Raw genomic sequence first — 19,399 nt, 5'->3', positions numbered from 1 at the left:
CTGTGCACCAGTTGCTGATAATTTTTATGATGAGACTGCAGTTCGTCTCAAGAAGTTGCACATCTTTCTGATAACTAACAAAAACAGTATCATCGGCGTAGGCAAAGCCTTTTGGAATAAGTCTAAGAAGATCATTTATATATATTAAAAATAATACTGGCGCAATAAGTGACCCCTGTGGAACACCAACATCTATATCTAGTGTCAATGATTCCTTGTCATTCATGACGACCTTTTGGCGCCTTTTGTGAAAATAGGATTGAAGTATTTGCAACGATTTATTTTTAAAACTAGCAAGTTCTAGTTTATGACATAATATTTTGTGATTGACACAGTCAAAAGCTTTGCTGAAATCCAAAAACATCAAGCAAATCTTCTCACCTCTGGTTTTCAAATTCAAACAATCTGAGATTAGTTTATGAACAGCATCAGTGCATGAATGACTTTTTCTGAAACCACACTGATAAGGATGTAAAATATTATTTTTGGACAAATGAGAGTAGATGTGAATATTTAAGTGCTTTTCAAAAACTTTAGATAAAATAGGGAGTACTGAAATAGGGCGGAAATTTGGTGGGTTGCTATTATCTCCTCCTTTAAACAATGGAGTAACTCGTGCATGTTTCCATGCTGAAGGAAAATAGCCATCAATCAATATTCTGTTAAACATGTCAGTGATAATAGGTACAATGAATGGAAGAGTTGCTTTTATCATTTTTACAGAAATATTGTCTATGCCTGAGGCTTTGGAATTAGTAATGTTACTGATATATTTTACAATATCATGAGGAGTAAATTTTGAAAACTCATTAAATATGGTCTTCAACTCGGTGTTTTGACAAGACAAATATGGATTGGATGAAGGTAAAATTGAATTTGAAAGTTTACTTGCAATAGACACAAAATGTGAGTTAAGTGCTGAGTGTCACAAGTGTCACAGTTTTGAGGTTTCTTATTTTTCACATTCAAAGCTTGCCAAAGCTTATGCGTATCACCTCGCTTTGACTGTTTAACAAGTTCGTCAATACATTTTTTTTTTCTTTTAATGAGATTTGTGACAAAATTGCGCTGCTTTTTGTAAGCAGTCTAATCTTTGCAGTTTTTCAGTTTTTCTCTCAACTTTATATTTTGCTGTACCTCTTTGTCAAGCCAGATAGGTAAAGATTCTGACTTGACTTTTCTAGTTTTAAGAGGGGCTAACTCATTGACAACTATAGAAAACTTTTGATTAAATAAGTTAATCATGTCATTAGTGTTCTTTTTAATCAAAATATCATTCCAACTGATGAAGGAAAACTTATTTGAAATATTATCAGGAACGAATCTGGAGTAATCTCTATAAGTGATTTTGCAAGGAAATGATTTATACGCAACACCAATTTTTCTCACAATAGATACTAAATTATGAACACTCATAAACAATTTAAGTACTCCAAAAAACTTGGCGTGATGAGAGAAATTTGTATACACATGATCAATTAATGTCGAGGAGTTTACAGTTACTTTTGTGGGTTCGCCAATCAGCTGTTTTAAAGACAACGAATTACATATTTTCCTTTTCCAATTGGAACTTTCTTTTGTGTTCAACAAATTGATATTGAAATAACCTAGTATCAAAATTTCTTCAGTGTTGCTGTAACACTCTTTCACAAAGTCCGAAAATTTTGTTATCCAATCTACTGTAGAATTTGGAGGTCTATAAACAGAAGACACTATGTAAGGTCTCGAAATAACTGGAATGATTTTAATGGAAAAACTATCAGCAGCAATTTCGTTAATAGCAAATTCCAAACGCTTGAAATTAATGGAGTTGTGAATATAGCATAATAAGCCACTGCCCTGGTTATAGTTCCTATTATTTCTTATCATATTATAACCAGAAATTTTAAAGTAAACATCACCATGTCTAGCTCCAAGAAATGTCTCAAAAAAACAAATAACTTTAAATTTATACTTAAAAATCAAATACTTAACTTCATCCATTTTGGAAGATAAACCTCTAATATTTAAACGGGCGATGGAAAATCCTTTAGAGAGATCCATCATTTAAGAGGTTCAGCATGACATAAACAATGAGTTGATGGTATACTTATTCCATGTGAGATGGTATTTTGGTAGAATAGGGAAGAGGAGAATTTAATCTTCAAGGACCTCAATCTTTTACCATCTTTGAACAATCTTTCTATGAAGGCATCAGGGTCAGTATCTTTGATATCTTGATGTATTTTATTGTCATCTGCATCGAGTGGGACACCTTTAACAATAACTACATTCTCTTTAAGAGAATCTGGATCAATGGACAGTCTGAGGAATGATCCATCAAACAGATCAGATTTCCAACAATCTATAACTCCTTTAGCGATGTCCCGGGATCGGAACTGAATCATAATTCTAGGATTGTTTGATTTGAAGTTGTAGCGAGTAACGAGTTCAATGATGGTTGGCCCGTACTGACTGTTTATAGCTTTCCGTACCGTGTCTTGATTAAATGATTTATGGAGATAAGAGTTTGGTCGAATTGAAACCACAATGTTGTTGTTTCCAACAAAAGCAGTCTTCTGTTGTCTAGATTGAGCTGGTTGCTTGACAGCTGTTGCTGGAATAGGCTGATCAACATCCATTAGGGTAAGATTTCAAGTTGGCGGCGTATTTTGTTTGTTGCACGATTTACTTTCTGGGTTTTTACACACTGTTGCATTAGCTGAATGTTTCCTTAGTGGTTGATCTTGAAAATAAAGATTTCGCTTTGTTGTCTCAGCATAAGAATTTTGTTGTTCCTTGAGCTCATCAAATAATGATTTTTGCATAGCTAAAAGTTTGTTATCAAACTGATTTGATGACCATGATGAATACCTGATGAATTTATCCTTAAGATTTTCTGTAGAAATAGATGATGATAGTAACTTGTCAATTTTTGTTTCCAAATCCGCAACTCTGGTGATTAAGAATTTTACTGTAGTACTCAATGTTGAGCAGTTTTTACATGTTACTGTAGCTTTTTCGGAAGTAGTGTATGAAGCACTTGTTGAGGCTTCATGATTGATTGTAGACAGACACAAAGGTACTGATTGAATATATGATGGAGAATTAGATGAAAACAGCGTTGAAAGCTCATCAATGCACTTGGTTTTTATTTGCACATTGAGAGCCTTCTCTTGATCCTCTGTGAAGGTGGTTAATATCTGTTCATAGTGGGAAAATAAGATGTCAAGATTTGTAACCTTGTTCACAAGTATTCTACTTGTAGTGCTGTAAAAATTTACAGTATACAAGGCTGAAACACTCGAGTGCACTACTAGACCAGAATGGTCTATATTCTCCTTGATCGATTCCACTTTATAGTTAGATGAACCACGAAACTACGTTTGAAAACCTCATAACCGGCAGCAGTACAATGTATTACTATCTGTGGGTTTTCAGGCTTACCCAGAATGTCGTAGGTAGTTTTAGTCCTTTTGGCATGATCTATTTTCTTGCGAAGAGATTTGATCCTGGACAAGATGTATGGCAGCTGATTGGATTTTAATACTCCACTTGTTTCTTCTTCAGAAGTCTGACTGTCCAGTTCGTCTATCTGCCCTTCTTTATTAGTTTCAGAACATTGCTTTTTCCTCTTTTTTGACTTGATACCCATTGCTTTTCAGAATTATTTCAAATTTCAAAAAATCAACAGAGAGGGCACAAATTTTGCAGCCTGTCGTGACGTTGCGCCCGACGCAACTCTAAGGTTAAGTACTCTAAGTTAAGGAACTTGGCTGCAGAACTTTAAATCTTTAAGTTCATTATAGAAAGCCAACCTGAAAGAGACATCTAGGTAGGCTCCTCCCTAGATATTCCTCAGCAGAAGATGCAGACCCTCGCCTCTTTGAAACTATCATTTCAAACAGCCATCAACCAGATCCACAAACAGTACCTGAGGCTATGCCACCAAAACAAAGGCTTCAAAATACTAAAGTACCTGGTGGGAATAGATATAACAGAAAAATCCTATACCCTCAGAGAAGGCCCACAAATAACTAAAAGGCAACATCAAGCTAGCAGAGAGGTGTTAGAGAGGTGTTAGGGAAGTGTTAGGAGATGTTAGGAAGGTGTTACAAAGGTTTTAGTACACCACAATAAATTGCATAACTATTACTGTCTAAAAACTGCTATACTCTTTATCCGAGCTTTTAATACAATTTTATGTAGCTACTGCTTTTCTTAAGGGCAGCAAAACCCAGTTGCTACCAAACCCTTTGAATGTATCTAAGTAAAATACTTTTACTATTGTGTTGTACCAATACATACAAGTACAATACATACAATTTTATGGAAATATAAAATTAAACATCCATCCAGCTTAAGATTTCATATGAAATGTAAACCACAAAGTATTTAGGTAGAGATTGAGCGCAATTAGCTCATTTACAGTTCTTCAGCAATGGTCTCTATGTACAAACTGCATCAATGACCTCTATTCTATACACAAGCTGTAACAACGAGCTCCATTTACAGGTCTGCACTAACGGGCTCATTTCTTTAGACAAGGGATACAACAGGTACTCATCTAAACCATTCCCATTACCCAAGTCAAGATCATCTGCTCCACTGATCTGTCCATTCTGGTCTGATGTTGACCTTACAAATACAGGCGACTTATGGATCAGAGAGACTACAGATCCTGGTCTGCTGCAGAGGGCATCCCGAGAAGGTTTGCAATGAGCTCTAAACTAGTAATACATGGTTCTGCTGCTATAATGTTTGTTAAGCTCAAGACTCTGACTGTATAATTTGAGGAGTATAAGAATGCTAGTGTACTAGTACAAGGTGATGATACATGCACTATGTTACACTGAGTTACACTAAGACATCAACTAGTATTTGAGTCTGTGATGGTTGTGCTCTCTGGTTATATGTAATTATTCAACTCTTGCTGTTTGCACGCTCATTTTCTGCATATTAAAAAGTCTCTTTGGTAGAAATATAATTGGGATGGAAACGGAGCCCCATAATTTCAATAAACCATGCTGGGTGTTTTTTACTTCTTCTATTAGCTCCTGCTTATTTCATCATATTAAAATGTACCAACGATGAACTGTGTATATGAAGTTACAGTAGAAGACTTAATACTTATCAGTTATCATAATCAAACTGTACTCAAGTAACATAGTTTATACAATACTCATTCAATGTTCATACACTCAGTCTTGGCTCTATGTCTATATTGAAGTGAACTACATCTTGTGCTTACATTACTCTAAGTTCTATGTCTTTCTCAAGTGTACAATTGTGTATGACAGTATAAGGGGTTAACTTGTAGGATGCAGGTAATACAAACACATATAAAAGCATAAGGGTTAAAGTTGTAGACCGTAGGTAAACAATTGTGATCAAACTAATCAGTCACTGATAGTATTAAGACCAATTCAGACCCACCGGTAAAATGTAAAAACATTTGCACCCTGCAATAAGTACTCATTTTCACTCTAGCAGTCTAAAACCATACATGCCTCTATGTTGAAAGAAAAGCATGTTCTTATCTTGGGATTGTTTTACCTCGCTTGAAATACTATACTAAACATAATTTATCAGGGTATATCTATGAGTCATTACCATCCAGGTACTGTTATACTCCTAGAGTTATTAGTAATCCATGTTTACCGGTGTTTGTATGACAATTTTAGAGTTCTGATAATTTTTAATAAATATATTGCCTACTCTACTTCAGAATGTACCTGTGTTACACTGTATGTAGCTGGCTTTTTCCAAGGCACTTGAGTGTTTCCTTCTGACTCGGAGAACAACACTAAATCTTACCTACGGTCTATATTGTAAAAATATATACCTAGCGACATACAATTGACTTTCTTAGATAAGGAACTGATTGACTGTGAGCCCCAGAACTTTGTGTGAAGCTTTTTCTAGTGTGCTGGTATTTGTAGCTCCCCTGGCCCATAGGCTTCCTGTCTTGTATAGATCAACATCAGAGAAAAACGGTGCAGTTAAAGCTGTTTTGTTTATTGGAAAAGGTAGTGGTGCGTACCCACTATACTCTTTGCCCATTAAAATTACGCCATTTTTGGACCTACAGCAGAACTTGATGAAGCTTATTATAACTATTACAAAAAATAGTTTTTATGCATTGACTCTTTTTGCACTATTTTAATGATACAATATATAGGTAAGCATTCTCTTTTGTTATAGACAATCCTCTCAGTCTAAAGACAAAGAATTGAACTTTTCTAGAATTTTCTGCACACTACAGATTACTATCAAGGTTCTTCCAAATCACTTGAACTTTATTTTATCCAAAAAGAGAACTATTGACAGTTTGTCCATTTAACCTTTGATAATGATGACATTATACTGCAATTATTAAAAGGTACTACTAGTCACAGGTGTGCAAACCAAGACACTTTGTTAGTAGCTTTACTCTAAAACAAGTCTGACCATGAAACTGTCATACAGTCTGCTGCGGTAGAATACTGTGATATAAAGAATGTATCCACTCACATATATCTTATTAAATGTTTTCCCAAACATGGCTACAGAATGATTATATGGTCCATAACATTTGTCATTTTTTGGTGGCCGCGCCTTGAAATCTCCTGCACCAAGGCCATATGGGAAGAGAACCCTTGAAAAAGCAACAAACAGACTCTGGGAATTGCGCTTATCTTGTTATGGTATTTTGCGCTGTGTAATATTAAAGTATGTCTGCCACTGAAGTAAGAACAAGCTACATTAAACATTGCTTGCTGGTAGAGCTATACTCAACACTGTTAACGTAAGATTGTTTTTTCATGGTCCCAAGGCTATTGAAAGAAGTAATGTACTTACTAATATATAGCTAATGTCACTACTGATAGTAAACAAGAGAAATAAAACAATTAAAACTTGAATTAAATCTGATAAATATGTGCTTAATTTTATACAAAATTTTCTCAGCATATTTGATTTTACCTCAATTTATAGTGAAGATAAATATATTATTATGGCAGAAGAGCGCCGAGACCAGGATAGGTTGCCTAGCCGACAGGACAAACGACGCGACCAAACCAAGCTTCTGCTCGGCAGGAGGCACGGTCGCCAATGAGGACCGGGTTGGCCAAGCGATAGTAGTCGAGGCCAACCGGAAGACCAAATACCAATAGAGCGGACCCAGCAAGAGACGCTATAATATGTGAGGAGGTCAGAAAAGACAAGAGATCAGAAATCGCTGGCAGTCTCTTGCATGTGTTTCTGTTGTATGCGCGCACACTGAATTACATTAAATGTATCTTCTATATATGTAAATCTCAAAGTTTGTGTGATTCTGTGATTCAGTGTGTCCAGCTATAGCTACTAAAATTTTGGAACGAAAAACACGCATCGCCTTGGATTTGAACTCACAAATATTGCACCAGCATAATCACAAATCAATTATCTTACTGCAAATCTACGAGGGTTCTTACGAAACGATCCCCCTTACTTATATACTGTCCATATACCCTTTTCTTCAATTTTACGGGCTAAATGACGTATTAATTTAAATTCTATGATTTCTCTAAACTCTATGAAATACGATACTTTTTTGTGTTTTCGTGAAATGTTATTTTCTGTTTTTTCTAAGGTTCAATTGCTAAATCACGGTCAAAGCTGATACTTTTTAGGCGGACATTAATTGTATTGCCTCAAGTAGGAATAGCCTTTACATTCTCTCTCTATTCAGTCAGACAAAGATAGTCTGATATCTCATTTTTACACTTATACCAGTATCTGTTGTATAAATATGTACACTTACATGTACGGATGTGAAAAAGTAGACGAGAGTCTGCCTTTCTTACACTTCCTTATATCCTCCCAATACTGCCTTATACTACCTAATCTACTAGCTTTACCCACTAGCTTTATCCAGCTTTATTCACTCACTGTAATTACCAAGACCACCTGTACTGCCTTGAGCTCAGACACCAATATAGCCCGAGCCTAACAAATCCCATAATACATTATGACCTTTCTCTTTTCTTTTTGTTGCGGGCCACCCCATTACTGCCAACAAGCAGACGTAGTAACTCACCTTGTGTTGCTCGCTACCCAACTCTGTTAAGGTAGTCTCCATCGGCTATGCCTTTGGCTTGTCTGACCCTGTGCCACTGCCAAAAATACTCTCCTCGTTACTGCCAGCTCCATTGCCAGTGTATACTCGCTTTCCCATCACCCTGACCTCCACCACTACCAATACGTTCACCATGACCACTGTCACTACCAACACTACTTCCACCAACCCCGACAAGCCCGAAGACTTTTGGTTGGGTCAGTAATGACTCCTCAACCTCATCTCCGTCTCTTCCGTCTTTACCTTGCTCTTTCTAATAAGAGGCAGGCTTGAAAGGCATTTTGTGGAAGGTCTCCACCTGGGCCGTAACCGGCTGCACAGGGGATGGCACCACAAAGCTGGGAGTTGACATAGGCTCAGAACTATCTAGCTCAACATGACTCTCCACCAGTGCAGGTCTGCTACCAGCAATTCTCCTCTGAACCTCGGCCAACTCCTACACAGCTACTCTGAGTGTCTTGACATTTTTCAGCTCCATGACTGCTGCCTCACGCTTGGCTTTGAATTCTTCTGCCTCTCTTTTTCCTCTCTTCATCTCTGCTACGTTTCTCTCATGACCATTTCTGTCTAACATTCCACTGCTGGATAGCTCAGCTAAAAAAAGCAAACCGTTTCTTTTACGGATACTGGTTCAGACACTTGCTTAGCACCTTCACTTACCTCAGCGTGACTGTGTTCTCTATCATTCCCCATAGACATTTGCACCTCTCTGGTGCCTTGGGCTGTCCTTCCTTGACTTACCATTTCTATGTATTCACTACTTTATACTCTCTTGGTTTCACAAGTTCACCAATCGTGACCTGTACAGCCTTTTGCAACATATTTCTACCTGTAGGACTTATTTGTCCGGTTTTGCAACTTGACATTGTCTGAAACATAACATGACCCAGCAATAATAGTTCTCGGTGAAAACGGCTCAACTGGCTTAATAATTCTACATTCCTTTACAGGCTCAAACTTGCTTTCGCATAACACATTTACAACAGCAAATAATTTTAGCTGCTTCAACTCAGTTATGCCCAAGAAGCTTGTTCTCAATCCTTCACCACATGAACTTCAATATTCATATGCCTGTGTTTACTTTCCAAATGAACCACCACACTTCCAACAGTTTTCAACTCACTACCATCAACAGTTTCTAAAACTTTCAACAGTTTCTTTAACCATAAGTTCAAATTAATGGCTGTTACCTCGGTTACTATTGGCACCTCAGCCTCATTACCGAACATAAACTCCACATTTACTCCATTAACTTCTAATTTGTGCACAGTCCTCTAGCCTAGTCATTGATCTTCACCATATTTATCTTTAGAGCCAGCAGGTCTTGCACTTCTAACCCTGCTACTGTCACTGTACCTTTTATCAGACCTATCCATCTCTTGCTTCTCATACTGATTGTCTCTCTCATACCTGTTCTTACCGTTATATCTGGGTCTACTCCACTTATTCCTTACATCATGAAGACCTTCTTTGCCCCAATACCTCTCCCTACTGCTATCTCGACTGCCATACTTTACTTCTCTACTCTTATCCCTACAATAGCGGGATATGTGTCCTCGTTTCCCACAATAAAAACATTTAATGGAAGGACAACTCCGCATTTCACGGCTACCACGCTTCCAATTGTAGCATACTCTATTTTCACTACCTTCTCTACTATTTGCTCCATCTCTAAAGACATGCCTTTCCTTGCTATTGTCTCTATACTTCTTACTGTCTCTGTCCTTGTTACACTTTTGGCTTCTTGCCTCAAACCTACTAGCATCATGCTCATCACTACTACCCCTATAATACTTTTTAGTACTCCTAGGACTACTTCTAAGAGAATATCTACTTCCTGAGACGTACCCTCTATCACCACCACTCCTGTGCTGGGCACGACTGTCACACGCTGATACTTTTGCTACCTCTTTTTTAATCTCGCTTTTTAGGTCGCTACCTCTATTATCTGCTTTCAAGAACCTGTCTGAAATGTTTGCCATCTCACGAGCCCTCAATGCCTCCTTTAACAACACCCAAGTCAAATTGGTATTCTTTATCAAATTTCTACTTACTTCTCTATCGCTCAACCCGTTAACTGCCAATATGACGGAAAGCCTTACCCTATTATCATTATTCGCTACCTCTTATTCGCTATCTGCTCAAACTCTCAACTCGTTGCAAGAAATCTTTATCACTTTCCCTAAGTGCCAGCCTAGCTGTCAGAAACTTATGCCCCTTCACAAACATGCTCTCCTGTCTACCATAGTATCTCTGCAAAATGCCCGCTACCTCTTCATAAGTTGAATTTGCACCATCTACATTGAACCCTGCGCCTCTTAATATTTCTCTACCGCTATGCTCAACAGCTCTCAATAGCGGCACTAACCTAGCTCTACCTCACAGAATAGGACGTCTATTGCCACCTTCACCTTCATAACCTCTTCTTTCAACTGCACTCTCAATACACAAATTCATTTCTTCTATAAATCTCTCCCACGAACCATCACCCTGCTTACCAGACACCAGCGTTGGATAACCGCTCTTCATCTCAACACAATAAATTTATTTCCCCCACAAATTCACTCTACCCCTCTCGTATAAATTTTTGTAATTTTCCCTTTCTCCGAACACTTAATAAATAATAGATATCTGCACCTCACCAACACTGACACTTCACCATTTCAACGCCTCACACTCACAACTTGTCTGCACGACGCTACCTTACCACACATCACCTCACTTGGACGCTCGTGAAATGGTCCTATCAAACGTTAAACTTACAGCGAAACCAGAAAACTATCGCTAATGATAACACACACAAAATGTTTCTAGAGTTTCGTCAACTGTTCCATGTTGTGTAAATGAGTACACTTACATGTATTGATGTGAAGAAGAAGCAGAGAGTCCGTCTTTCTTACACTTCCTTATATCCTCCCCTATACTGCCTTACACTAGCTAATCTACTAGCTTTACCCACTAGCTTTATCCAGCTTTCCTCACTCACCGTAATTGCCAAGACAACTTGTACTGCCTTGAGCTCAGACACCAATATAGCCTGAGCCTAACAAATCCCATAATACAACAGTATCGAGAGGTACCAGTATCGCCGTATTCAGAGTTTCTGGTGGAACAGTAACCTTTTTTTATAAACACTTCTATGCACGAATTGTTATTATTAATTTAACATATTCAGGATTTTTACTTTTTTTTCTCAGTTTGTATTAGTTGTATCATTACCAAATTGTCTTTTATTGTAATCGTAGCGAAACGGACTTAATTTAGCTATCACTTGCTGATTATTTCACATTTACATTTAAACACTTTTATAGTTGTTTTATTTTGTTTTTTGATTTATTTGACTTGCGCAAAACATTTTTCTTGTGAAATGAAGTTTTGAAAGTTACAGCTGTTTGTCAAAGTCTAAAAACCTTTACCGTTGTTTTTATTTTTTCTCTTAATTTATTTAAACTGCACAAAACACTTTTCTCATGATATGAAGTTTGAAAGTTAGAATGGTAACTGTTGTGATATGTTAAATGAAAATAAATTTTTTGTACCAAAACTTTTATTACCTGGGCAACGCCAGCCATTCAGCTAGGTTATATATATTCTTGAAATATTTATTCGTCTTATTGCCTTTCACTCGGTGGTTTTGGTTTTTGCGGAGTAGTGAAGGGGGCTGGCAGTTGTGTTTACTTTATTACAGTAATTACAGAAAGTGGTAGGTAAAGGTTATCGTTTCTCTAACCTTGACATTTGGTCACAGAACAGATAGAACAAAAGAAGTCTCGAGGTGGAATGTAGCATTTGGAGCCATGAGCACAACAAAAACTAAAAGGAATGTTCCCGGCTGAACCAACTAAGGAGAATTGATATTGGTTGAATCAAATAAAAAAGCATGCTATTGGGTGAAACAACTGAAGATTTCTGTTATTGGGTGAACAAACTTACGAGGCGCATTATTCATTGAATGAACTAAGGAGGAATGCTATTGGACGAACTAACTCAAAATAAATGTTCTTGACTGAACTAACTTCAGAGGAATGTTAATGTTAATGTTACCCTCATACTAGTAGAACTAAGAAAGCATTACTCATAGCTATTTTAGATTTGGATAGGAAATAGGAAAATATTCCAAGCTGCACTAAATTGAGCTAAATTTAACCAGCTTACACAATCCTACAATGTAATAAACTTTAACGGAATATCTAAATGTTGTTATGATCAAAGCTTATTACTGCTGTGCAGAACACAGTCAGCTAAAGAACCTGCTGCCAAGCACTTGCTACTAGAGTGCCGTCAGTAAGAGTACAAATACAAACTAAAAACCATGAGAAAACAGGCTGATTATCTGATACCCTCTGACTATGGAGTTTTCCTAAGACTGATAAGTGATCAAGGAGTAAATGAACCCTGATTGATGGATTTTCTAGTTTTCATATTTTAATGTAATGGTGATTGCACAAGTGTCTAGTTTACTTACTGCAATTATTTACTTATGTAAGGTTGATATTTACTTTATTCCAAAATATGTAACACCTGAGGCTAGTGGATAATGCTTGGTGTCTTTAATCAAGGTACATCCTCATGAGCTCAAAGATTGTTTCTGTGCTTTAATATTAGTAGTTGTTTGCTTTAGTGAGAGATGCATATCAGTTTGCTGCTGACAGTTCCTACAATGCAACATGGATGTTGGTCACCACCTGGGAGGATGTAGTACCAATTATTTCTCTATCTAATAGGCCAGCACCTAAGGTGTGTGAACCCTCATCTACTGTTAATTATTGTTAAGGCTAATTAGGCATTTGTTGAGCGCACTAAATTGTTGTGTGTCAGCATTGTTCTTTTGGCTTTCATTGTCAACTATGTGCAGCTGGAACCGTTAGCATCGATGAAGCAAAGCGGATATCAGATGCAGATATCTAACTTACCGATATTTCGCCGAACAACGATAACAGCCTGTACAATGTGCATCATTTCGGCAATAGTACTTCGTGGTCGCGGATAGCATAATTTATTTATTTCCATATATAATAATTGCTGTATTTTATTCTTTCTTTGAAAGAGGTTTCTGTAGATAAAAATAAAAATAAAAATGAGAACACCGCGTTACAGAGTATTCGCTGATGTAAACACGGAAAGGTTTGTGATAGTGTGAATATTCTTATCATCAACGATCACCAAAGAACTGTGGCATCAACATTGAGATACGGCAATACAGTGTGAACCTGCCTTTAACTAGTACGCTGGCCGTTCTGTGTGCCGTGAGATATCATCATGTGCAATAACTATGTGCACAATTATTCCATAATAAGGCAACGTGATCGAGTGGCACAGTTGTTAGTGTGTTTGCATGCTGATCCAAATATCTGGTTGGATTCCCTTGCAAGTCATTATTTATTCCTAATCTTTAGGTTTCACTTCGGGCAGACAGATGAACATATACTATGCTAGCTGTGCTACCCGGCGTTGCCCGGGTAATGAAAAAGTATTTGGACAGAAAATTGAGTTGTATTTAACATATATAACAACATTTGTCATTCTAACTTTCAAACTACTTATCATGAGAGAAGTGTTTTGTGTAGTTGAAATAAATTAAGAGAGAAAATAAAAACAACTTTAAAGGTTTTCAAACTTTGTCAAACAACTGTAACTTTCAAACTTTAGATCAGGAGGAAATGATTTTGTGCGGAGCAGGTTCTTTTCTTTGGAGGCATTAGACAATGTGTAACTTCTGAGAATACATGTATTTAACAGAATAATAAAAAAACATGACAGAATATGGTTGTATTTTGTAGTTGATATTTTATTAGACCAATGTCTGCCAAAAATGATTGAATGAAAAATTAATATTAATAATAAAGATTGGAAACTAACTAAGTAATAATAACAGTGATAGGAAGATGAACAGTGTTTAAACTTCGAACAGATATTATACTCAAATTTGATTTAAAAATGCCAGTTGAAATAAAAACGATAATGCAACAAACTTTAAAAATCTATATTATAAACTTCAAAAGTTATACAATGTTTATAAATGTAAAAAGAGCATGTAAATCTATCTACCTATATACATGTATATATTTCTCAAAGTATGTAAATGTATGTAAATATAAGAGAGTGAGGAATAACTGATACTAACGATAAATCTAACAGATAATCTTACATTAATCTTACAAAGGATTGTTGTAAAATGTAAAAATAATTACGAACTACTAAATGGTTAGGCATAGAAGGAAAGATATGTAAGCTAATACACAAAGCGAGAACTGGTAGGAACTTTTTTGAAACACGCATTTAACGAACGAAACATTCGGCTGTTGAGGAAAGGAAATAGCCGCTTGTTAATATACCATATTGCTATTAAAATAAACGATAAACAACAAAATAAAAAATATTCATACAAACCAAGATGTTTTAATTTGAACTAAAAGAAAGAAAGTAAAAAGATTTTTAACGTAACAAAGATTTTGTTTGGATTTAATGATTGTGGAACGCAAGGTTCCTAAATCAGAATCCAAAAAAACATAGTGTAACTGGGAAAAAGTTTTTGAGCAACTGGAATAAATAGCAATAGCAATGGAGTGAAATAAATAGCAAATATGTAAACTACAAAATTTCGATGCAAAGTATATCTTATGGTAACGTATGTAATCAGTATAAAAATCGCCAAATTTTAAGTTTGATATACATTATTAGCAGTAAAGAAAAAACCGTAGAAGCATCGTGTTGCATAAACTTAGGTCCTAAAATATTTCTAAACAGACGCATCGTAACGCGTGGGTGAAATGCTGAAATACAGTCAAACATAGATAACTCGAACTTCATGGGACCGAGCAAAAGTGTTCGAATTATCAGAGCGTTCAAGTTATCAGAGCACTGTCACAAGTCCATGTATTTACTTATTTATTAGTAGATACATGTACATATGCAAACTATAATATAAATCAAAAGCACAAATGGCTTGTTTCAAATTAAATGCTTCTAATGTAAAGTTTAAAACGTTTTTATCAAAAAGTATTGAAATTTTTCTATCACTTGAGATTGGTTTGTTGTTTGAGGTGATGTTATCGCCAGGACGTTTTTTTAGATTGACATTGGCAAAACTTGATCGTTGTTGAAATGCTCAAAAGAAAAGACATCTTTTTCTTTTGAGCGTTTTACCCACGATCAATTTTGCCGATTTTTCTTGAAGTTTATGCAACTTCAAGAAAAAGTTACCAAAGAAAAATCCCTTACTTTACCTGGGATTCGTTAAGAGCAACACTCCAAGGCAGTTCAATTAAAAGTTTTACGAGGTTTAACGGTACATTGTATATCACTCACGCTTTTTGAATGGATACTTATTGAATGTACACACGCATTCTGTGTTTAGGTCAAACGATGAATAGTTTTTTTTAGCTAAGACAACGTATACGTTTAATACAAACAATTTTAAGACGTTTTAAACATTCAACATTCCGACGTTGATTCAACACGGAATCAACGTCGGAAAACTATTCGTCACGGGCTAGCCGGATCACGCATTCAAGGATTTTCGCCACGCACATACAAAACAACATGCTGTTTTTGTTTTGTATGTGCGTGGCGAAAATCCTTGAGCGCGTGACCCGGCAAGCCCGTGCTATTAATCGTATAGCAGTATAAATCAAATTTGACCAAACCTTTAGAAAAGTCGTTGACAAAATTATTTTGCTGATGGTGGTAATAACAACGCTTATGAATTACGAAAAGATGAGGTTTACCTCTATGGCTTTGAATAAAGTGATTTTCTAAAGCGATAACAACCGTTTCGGTAGCCGTTGGGCAAAAAAACAGTTCGAATTAACAGTGTTGAGTTCGAGTTATCTATAGCAATTTATCATTACGTGGGAACGGACCAAAGAAACCGTTCGAATTAACCATGTGATCGAGCTATCCGTGGACGAGTTATCCATGTTTGACTGTAATTAACATGCGCATGGGGTACTATGCTATGCCGTTCTAGTTCAGTGGTAGAGCGTTCGAAGAAAGAAACTTACATGTATATATTGATGCATGTCAACTCCCAAGTCAACTAGAAGTAGTATTCCTACTGAACAGGTAGTATACTAATTGTCCTTGTTCAGACTTGACATTCATTGGGATTGTCATTTTCTCTGGTGTATTTTATAAGCTGCGACCATGAAATTATCTTTTTTAACAATTTTTAATTTAAAACTGCAAGTTTGAACAGAAGCTAAAAGAACTACAGCCTAGTCTGTTGCTAGCCTGAGAATAAAACTTCTAAATAAGCAAACAGCTGCCTTTGAGCAGCTGAAAATGTTTCTTGTATACAGCACAACCAGTTCTTGACAAGATCTCTCTAGCTATGTCATCATGTTTCATCAGCTGTATTTAGTGGTTTTTTTTATAAAGCATCAACTTGCACAAAAGTTGCTCAATTATCAATGTTAAATTTTAGTTGGGCAGGTACTAGCCAGATCATAGGTAACATAAACAGTTATTATAACATCATTAAATTGCAAAGTAAATGAGTATTCCATTTGAAGCCACGAAATCGAATTGAAAAAGTCGCTATGGTTATCCAGTTTAGGAGCCTTAAAACACTTCCATGTCTTTAGGGATTCAACCGTACCTCTGTTGACCAGCAGCATCTTCCACCAGTTAACCACCAGCTGACCACCAGTATCTTGCTGACCAGCAGCAACTTTCATTTATACTAATTTTCTTTAAAAGTCGCAAGCATCTATATTCTGTATCTTGATCTGCCAACAGAGTTGATTCTATTGCTCACCTACGTACTACTCTGCGCTATTGAACAGGGTCTGGTTGGAACTATATCTGGTATATTACCAGAGCCGCCAAAGTGCCACAAACAAAGCTGACAAGTTTAATTCAAAGTGGCCAGAGTCGTGGCTAGTTGTGAGAGTGAATAACTCCTCTATATATAAAAGTTAGTTGGCTCATATAAATAGTGTAAAATCAGTCGCCAAGTGAGCTACAGGAAGTATTCACATTCTCACTCTCAACATATCCAGATAGAAGGTTGTTTGCACATTTACACGTATGCTCACACAGTATTATGAATAACTGACAGGTTTATCTCGTCATGACAGGAGGACTTCGCGAGCAAATTGTAAAACTCTGGTCACTTCTCTCTAAGAAGCGCCAATGAATAAAATATAATAACGTTTGCCAACCATGTGACACACTTTTTCATGAATAAGATGCTTCTGATTGAATGTTAGTCAATATTTTGAAGCACACTTAGCCTTAGTTTCCAATGTTCCTTCTAACACAACTCTATCACCTATTGTGCCACCCTTCATTTCTAAACATTTCACGGTTTCAACTGATGTACAGTAGCTAACTGTTTACCAGACCTATATCAGTACTTTATAATTCACATCATCCGCTTTCTTGTTCTGCAAACTAGGTTGGATTTGACACTGGTGATGGAAAGAATTACTACTCTACTCCAAGTTCTCGTACAGCTGCTGTTATAAATGTCACTCTGGAGAGTAATGTGGGAATTCCTGGCAGGATGATGTTCCTGCTCAGCTCTTCTGGATATAATACTAACGCAAACAATAGCATTGTGTTACCAGGTAATGTTATGATAGAAGTATTTAATAGATATGATGCTAATGGTTGTGTTGTCTTCTTCACAAGGTAATCCTGTGTATCTAAAGTGGTTACAGTTCAAACAACAGTTTTAATTACAACTAACAGTAAGCATGATATTGCACAGGGATTCCTTTCCTTTTCATTCAAACAGTCTACAGGTGGATGCTTAAAAAACTGGTTTTCAGAAACCAGATAGAGTTTTGACAAACTTTCAAAAAAACTCCACTCTCAAAAATCAAATATTTTTGGTGACCTGACAAAAGGTCACCATGCTTTACATACATACATGTATGCTTGTCAAGTTTGGATAAAGTTGATCAAATATTGAAACAGATGGCATTGACACAGACTAACAGACAGACACAATGATTGTCGGATTTATTAATATACATAAATCTCTTGGTTGAAAAACTTTGTTTATTTCGCATACTGACAGACCTGCCCTTCACAAGTCAATGACAAACATGAATTAGTGTCATATTAGTGTCATTAGTCTAGTCAATTATCAATGTGGCTAACCAGAAGTTTATGCTGCAAGCATTGCATCATTACTGCATCATTTCTTGAATCTGAGGCAATCATAAAATCTCGAACAAAATGTGAAATATACACGGGAGGGGAGATTTTATCATTAAGCCTAATCTAGCCAGATATGCATTGCTGAACAATGCAAGTTTATTATGTGACAGTGTATAATTAGAATTCATAATACAATTTTTGAGTGAGATTTAAAAGTTAGAAAATTAGAAATTTTCGTTACTAAATTTTTGCTTTCGTGTTTCTCAAATTCATTGAAGTATTTTAAAAACAGTTTATAAAAAATGCAAAGGTCTACAATTCAATTAGCAACATTTGATTGCATGATCACCTAAAAAGCAGAACAAGAAAAACAAATCAGTACATGATAAAATTGTATTACTGCACAAAGCTTGTGAATTCTCTCCTTCTGGTAACACCTATAAATGTAAGTCAATAAAACGAGCAGTAACTAACTTTTACATTAGAAATATTTTAGTTATTTTAGCAGAATAGCTATGTTAACAGTGCATCAGCAAAACACTGTCTAACTTGCAGACAGATGTAATGTATAATTAATAATTTAAAAAAAACATTGTAATATTTATTTTGGTTGGAATTTGGTGTCTGTATTGTTCAACCTGGCAATATTAGCTACCTACATAAAAATTCTTTTTACAGATACCAGAGTAGCAACATCTGTTAGCTACGTAACAAGCAGCTCTGAACAATCCACTTTTATCACCACTGTTTCCCTTCCGCTAACATCTGTTAGCTCCGTAACAGGCAGCTCTGAACAGTCCACTTCTATCATCACTGCTTCTCTTCCCCTAACATCTGTCACTGAGTCAACATCGCGGGGAACAAAAAGTACAATCCTGGAGAATAAAACAACTACCATTGTTGTATCTTGTATTGTACCAGTAGTTGTACTGCTTCTCGCTCTTCTGATCATCGTACTCATAGTGCGACGGAAAAAGAAGAAGCAGCAAATATCCAGCCGAGAATCAGCTCAAACTCAGAAATAAATATTTTTGAACATTCTTTTCATATGTTTATGTTATTCATGGTTTGTTGTGATTTCTACTACATCTTCAATCGTATCTCATACCATAAGTGTTCAAGTTACCTTATTCAAACTGTTCAAATTACCTTACTCGTGACTGTTTTACTTTTCTGGTTAGTTTTACATGTAAAGTCCATAGCTATTGTCAA

The 19,399-nt window shown here is 36.2% G+C and overlaps 1 long non-coding RNA gene across 1 annotated transcript in view; it reads left to right on the top strand.

Moving 5' to 3' along the window:
- The first annotated feature begins 2,575 nt into the window (after positions 1–2,575).
- The window catches only part of LOC137410513 (uncharacterized), a 35,315-nt gene continuing 18,491 nt past the window's right edge, over positions 2,576–19,399 (top strand). The window contains exons 1-3 of the long non-coding RNA XR_010981220.1: positions 2,576–2,625; positions 4,495–4,690; positions 12,699–12,814. This is a non-coding gene — a long non-coding RNA (uncharacterized lncRNA). The remainder of the gene's footprint in view (positions 2,626–4,494; positions 4,691–12,698; positions 12,815–19,399) is intronic.

Source organism: Watersipora subatra, chromosome 1 (assembly GCF_963576615.1).
Source record: "Watersipora subatra chromosome 1, tzWatSuba1.1, whole genome shotgun sequence".
In the NCBI taxonomy this organism is placed as follows: Eukaryota; Metazoa; Bryozoa; class Gymnolaemata; order Cheilostomatida; family Watersiporidae; genus Watersipora; species Watersipora subatra.
The sequence above is the reverse complement of the archived record's forward strand: the minus strand, read 5'-3'. Positions and strand labels throughout refer to the sequence as shown.